The sequence below is a fragment of the Mytilus trossulus genome, chromosome 2 (genome assembly GCF_036588685.1).
Source record: "Mytilus trossulus isolate FHL-02 chromosome 2, PNRI_Mtr1.1.1.hap1, whole genome shotgun sequence".
Classification (NCBI taxonomy): Eukaryota; Metazoa; Mollusca; class Bivalvia; order Mytilida; family Mytilidae; genus Mytilus; species Mytilus trossulus.
Window position 1 is genome coordinate 74962193 of NC_086374.1, and position 6506 is coordinate 74968698.

Here is a 6506-nt window from a genome sequence, read left to right on the forward strand (position 1 = left end):
ATTCATTATGTATGTATAAGGGGGTCTGAGCGGGACTCGGGATTGTCGAGGCGTATTTTTTGTTGTGCCGTGAAAAAGCGAAATGAAGTTTAGCGGGACATGGGAAATTACAAAAATATCAGAATTGTTCACTTATATAGTGTAAGCGTAATGGCATCATGCGGGAATCTAAAAAAATAAAAAGTAACTAAGCGGGATCCGTGAACATAACCCCCAATGAGACCCCCATTAGTTGTGGCTTATTTTGGTTCTTTTTAGTTCGTTTCTTTCCCCTACATTACTTGACCGTTTTTGTAAAACAACAGCACTCGAGGTCTGACAGTATTTTACCAAGAAATGCACAAAATATTCAAAAAGAACGCCTAGAAAATTTGAATATTGGTATGCACACATACTCCCCTGTCAGCACAGACAATTATATTTTTGTAAACGCGCCAAACTCGTTTCTAATATTTATAATAGAACTGAAAAGAAACTGAAATGGAAATGGGGAATGTATCAAAGAGATAACAACATGACCAAAGAGCAGATAACAGCCATAGGTCACCAATGGGTCTTCATTGCAACGAGAAAATCCCAAAACATGAGACTTGGGTGGATCCTGAGTCATATAAAGGGGTTCCTAACCCAGGACAAATTTGGGGGGGGGGGGGGTTAAACTACATGTCCACATTCAAATACATTGATCGTCCAGTAAAGAAAGGGGGGGTTCCAACATGTCCAACCCTCAGCCCCCTGGATCCTTGCCTGTGAGGCATGCTTTAGCTTGCCATTAAACAAAAATGTATACTAGTTGAGTGATAATGGACGTCATACTAAACTTTTCAATACAAAGAAAAAGAAACTAAAATAAAAATCATACAAAGGTCACAAAGGCCATAACTTCTGGCTCCTGAATAAGAAAAAGTGCAAAATGCAGTGGGGATAAAAGCCTTTACTGTAAATTCCTGAAATTACATTTATATAAATCATCTCGCATCTTTGTGCATTTCTTGAAATTGGTCATATTAATAAATGCATGCAATATTTTCAGAAAATTTCAATATATAGGCTTTTTTTTTAAAAGTCAATCTTGTGCATGATTATCAATGATTATACTCGCACAATTAACACATGTGGTTCTCAAAACTCAAAGGTGTCTATGCTATTTATGACAACTTTTATACCCCCGCTTTCAAAAAAGGGGGGTATACTGTTTTACCTCTGTCTGTCAGTCCGTCCGTCCGTCCGTCAGTCAGTCAGTCCGTCCCATGAATATTTTTCTTCGCATTTTTCGCAGGAACTACAATACAAGGATTTCTGAAATTTTGTTTCAGGGTTTATCTAAGTCACTTATACCGTGTGATGCGTTTTCAGATTGATCACTTGTCAACTTCCTGTAAACCGAACACTTGTATGATTTTACACATGATACTGAGCCAAGTTGAAAATTTTCGTCACATTTTTCTCAGGAACTACAATACAAGGATTTCTTAAATTTGGTTTTAGGATTTATATAAGTCAGCTATACCGTGTGATGTGTTTTCAGATTCATCACTCGACAACTTCCTGTTTACCGAACACTTGCATATTTTTACACTATTTATATTATCCACTTGCGGCGGGGGTATCATCAGTGAGCAGTAACTCGCAGTTTCACTTGTTAATAATGTATAAATTTACAAAATATGTTTAGAACTATATGATTTTTATGTTTTTAAGCATAGATATAGTAGGTCAGGATCTGCCAACTCTCACTGACTGACTGAGCACATAAATTCAACACTAGTTTTTTGGTGTTGCTTAGTGTTTTGTTTTGTTTTGTTTTTCTTTTCTGCATCTTATGTTTTGCCTTGGCATTGTCAGTTTCTCTTTCATTGCCTTTGGTTTTTTTGTTATGTTAAATAACAAGTCACATAATTAAGGTCCTTTTTAATTTTTAGGGATTTTAAATTTTTAATTTAAAGTTAGGGATTTTATTCATAAAAGGGGGGATTTTCCAGTACGTATACTATTAATAATGCTTTGAGCAATTTTAATGAAACTTGGTGAATTATTTTTGTATAACATAAACATGATAATTTTCCTTTTAATTTAAAAAAAAAATCTGATTTATGTCATTGTACTATCATGACTTGGAATTAGGATAGTCTCAAGAATGCTTTCACAAATTTTTATGAAACTTTGGTGAATTGTTTTTATATCTTGACATAAACACCCTTTTTATTATTATGACCCAAAGTGGAGGGGGCATAATGTTTAACACTTGATCGTTTGTCCGTCTGTCCCAAAGTTGTTTTTTGTTCTCTTACATTACTTTAGTTTGCCTCAAACAAATTCAATTAAACTTTTACAAAAGCTTGTTATCACAATACTCAGATCAAGTTTGAATTTTGGTGATGTCAGTTTTACTGTACTAGAGTATCAGAGTTATGTCCCTTTAGAAATGGGGAAAATATGCTGAATTTTTGGTTTCCTGTTTTCTAAACTTTAGTTTGTCTCAACCAAATGTTATGAAATCAATACACAATGCTTATAACCACAAAATACAGATTAAGCTTGAATTTTGGTAGTGTCTCTTTTACTAAATTCTATAGTTATGTTCTTTAAAAATGGAAAAAATTGTTTCAGCCTTCTAACTTAAGTTTCCCTCAACCAAATTTTATTAAACTTTAAAACAATACTTTTTATCACAATTTTAATCAGATCAATTTCAAATTTTTGTAGTAAAACTTTTACCGTTCTTCAGTTATGTTCCTTTAAAACTTTGAATAAAATGCAAGCTGGAGTATCATTCCCTATTTATCATGTATATTTTTTTATAAGATGCAGAGTTAAGGAACTTTAGTTGTTGCAAAGTTATTTAAAATTTGTCCATTTTCAAAATCTTTGAAAGGTTTTAGAAATGTATTTGTTAAAATAATCGCAGCCTTAAACTTATAGTCACTTGAGAGATCTATAAATTGAGCCAAATTATATACATGTTTTATGTCAATGAATACCACTGTTTGTGCATGTTTTGTTTTTTTTGGAGGGCAGGGGTCTTATTTGCGCAGTGCTCATAGTTTTTTAGTCGATCAATAAAATTCATTTAAAGCTTACAGACCAGCTATAAGGGCAAGAAGCTTATCAAGCACTCATGGTTTAGATTTTTATTAAACACACATTAATATACATATAAATGTACATTAAACAGAAAAAATATTGATGCAAGATGTCATTCAACTTTTACTCTTTTATGTATAGGACAAGAACTATAGAAGGTACAGAGAAATAATATACAGCAGAAATGATAGGCAATGTAAAATTTGCAGAAGCCAACTAAACCTAAATGGTAAGGCACCTTTTAATTTTAAAAAGTTATTGAACTTGAAAGATGATTACTAGTATCATGATTACTATAAAAATTCAAAGATGTGGTATATTAAATATGAAAACTATCACGGCTTTGAGAAAGAAATTGTAGGCCTGTTAAGACCTTCAATAATGAGAAAATCAATACCCTATACTATAGTCAAAGTATAAAAGACCTTAAGATGAAACATTGAAACAATTCAAACTGTAAAACTAATCATGCTAATTGCCTAGTTTATAACAAAATAAATTACAAAAAATAAATATGACCGGTATGAAACAACAACAACAACAACCACTAAATTTTAGTGTCAGACTAAACTGATAAAAGCTACAGGCTCTGAACTTTGGACAGGCACAATAGGAATATGGCAAGGTTATATAAAAATAAGATGTGGTATGATTACCAATAAGACAACTCTCCACCAGACAACCAATGATGTAAATTTCCTGCAAACATGGACTTGACTTCTGTAAATCAACTAATTTTTCGTGAATACTTTATCTTGCATTTTATACTTTCTAGTCTACATCGCAGTTATTTATTTTTCTCGAGTTCAAGTTTACTTAATGTATTTTAATAAGGAAAGATACACATGAAAAACATTTATTGCTGTTTCTCTCTCCATTTATAACATTTTATTTGCTTTTTTGTGTATTTATAGGTGATCAGACATCTCGGTTTTCATGATCAATAGGTCATTACTGAAGAGGAAACTTAAAGTTGAAATTTATTTACATAGTGCATAATTGGATTAATTTGAAATGGAATGTGTGCTTTCCTGCAAAAAAGAAATAGGAAATTTCAACATGTGATAATGACCATATAAAACAAAATGGAGTTCTATCATAGATACCTGAAAACACTATTGCATAAAAGCAACAACATATCTTAATCAAAAGAAAGGAGAATGCAGAACAAATACTATTTTGTTGTTGAAAAAAGGAACACCAGTTTTATCCACTCATTTACATCGCTCCCTCATATCAAATATACAGAAGAAGATCATTGAAGAACAATTTGCAAAAATGATTTCTCTTAGAATTGAAGGGAATTGTTTAGTGAAGTGAATAATGTATTCACTGAATTCTTACATAGTGGATTGAATAACTGTACACAAGCTGAAACAGAAGAAATTCTAATTTAAAATAACACGAAAAGTGTTTATTTTATTATTTAATCTGCAAATATATAAATATTTTTTTTAGAACACCACAAATGATATAATGACATTCAAATTGGTTGCTTATTATTGTATCGCATTGAAACAATAACAAAGAAAACAGAAGCATTTGCTCCAAAAAAATTATAAATCAAAGTTAAATTTATATAAAAAGTATAAACAATACCTAGATCTAAACAGTCAGACTGTATTATTTTCAATGTCATTAAAATTTTGAGTCAAACATTTATTATTAAATTTTTAAATATCATTTGCATCAATTCTACAGTCTTTTAATAATTATATTCATACTGTTTATATACATGGTGTAGTGAAGAAATGTTTAACAAGTAAAAATAAGGAAAAACATTTCCTTAAGGGAAATTTGATGTTCAGAAATTTCCTTAGAGGAAATTTGAAGAACAATGATTTCCTCAGAGGAAATTTGTTGTATTGAATTTTCCTCCAAGGAAAAGTGTTTGTCAAAAATTTCCTCACAGGAAAAAGTATTTCCTCAAAGGAAAATGTGAAGCTACAAATTTCCTCACAGGAAAAAGTATTTCCTCAAAGGAAAATTTGAAGCTGCAAATTTCCTCAAAGGAAAAAGAATTTCCTCTAAGGAAAAAGAATTTCCTCTAAGGAAAAAGAATTTCCTTTAAGGAAATAGAATTTCCTCAAAGGAAATAATTATGCAGCAAATTCCCTAAGGGAAATCTTTTTCCCTTGAGGAAAAAACAATTTCCCTTGAGGAAAAATCTTTTTCCTTCAGGGAAATTTGATTTCCCTTGAGGAAAAGTACTTTTCCTCTGAGGAAATTGTTGAAAAAAGGGGCATAACTTTTTCAACAGTGGTGCTAGAGCCAATTTTTTTTAGGACAAATATCAGGGAACCAATACCAACCAAGTTATCAACTTTGTTTTGACTTAACTCCAAAAATTAAGGTGACAACTTTTGCACTCAGCGGAATTGCAAACTTGTCCCGGAGACTGTTAATTGATAAATTATACGCGGATGCGGTTCTGTATTGTGTATAACCAATGATGAGTACAAGTATAACAGATTTTATTACAACAATGCTACATGTATATATGTTACAGACAATATGAGTATATGGACCATATGCTCGAACCGTATGGTCAAATTTAGCAAGAGTAAAAAAATGAAATAGAAACTTTTTAAATATTAACTAAATACAAAAGTGACGCTACATTGTCACTTTGTGAGTAAATCTCCTGCATTAAAGTAGTTCAGGGGTATAGAGAAGAAAAAAAACCCAGAATTTTCTTATACTTTGCCAAAATGAAGATTTTACCTTGCTTTTTTAAAAAAAAATGATAAAAAGTATGGGTCACCGCGCTATTTTCCAAGGTACGAGTCGTTCAAAATTGCCAAAATTTGATTAGAGCGTTCATGAAGAAAAAAAAAACAACATTTTGTGCATAAAAGTTTTAGAAACATAGTTTTCTTATAATTTGGCAAAATGAAGATTTTACTATGCATTTTTTTTAAATATAATATAAAGTATGGGTCACCGTGTTATTTTTCAAGCTATAAGTCGTTGAAAATTGACAAAATTTTGTTTAATTGTTCATGAAAAAAACACATTTCTGTGCATAATTTTTTTTTCTATGAGATAGAATTTTGAAATAAATTGTGAGAAGATAGGTTTTATTATAAGTTTTAAGAAAATTAAAAGAAAAAATGGTGTTACCGAACTTGTTTTCTTGCTTCAAGTAAAAAAAAAAATCCCTATTAGTTCTCTATACATTTTTTACTAAAAGAGTTATCTCCCCTTAAATGGCTCATTACAAAACATGATTCTAAAAACAACAAAAATTATATTTGTTAAAATTTGCTGTTTGATACAATAATATAAGTATGAAATTGAGTTCAAATGCTCAAAAGTTATTGGAAGTACAAATATGTATATTTTTGAAGATACGTTTTTAGAACATTTCTAAAAAAGTTACTTAAAAAAACGTCAATTCAGTAAAAGTTAATGGCCAGAAG

At 30.7% G+C, this 6506-nt stretch overlaps 1 long non-coding RNA gene across 1 annotated transcript; it reads left to right on the forward strand.

Moving 5' to 3' along the window:
• The first annotated feature begins 218 nt into the window (after positions 1–218).
• Positions 219–4767, forward strand: LOC134708018 (uncharacterized). Its single transcript, XR_010105794.1, has 3 exons — positions 219–313; positions 3226–3313; positions 3999–4767. It is a non-coding gene; the product is annotated as an uncharacterized LOC134708018 (long non-coding RNA).
• The last annotated feature ends 1739 nt before the right edge of the window (positions 4768–6506 follow it).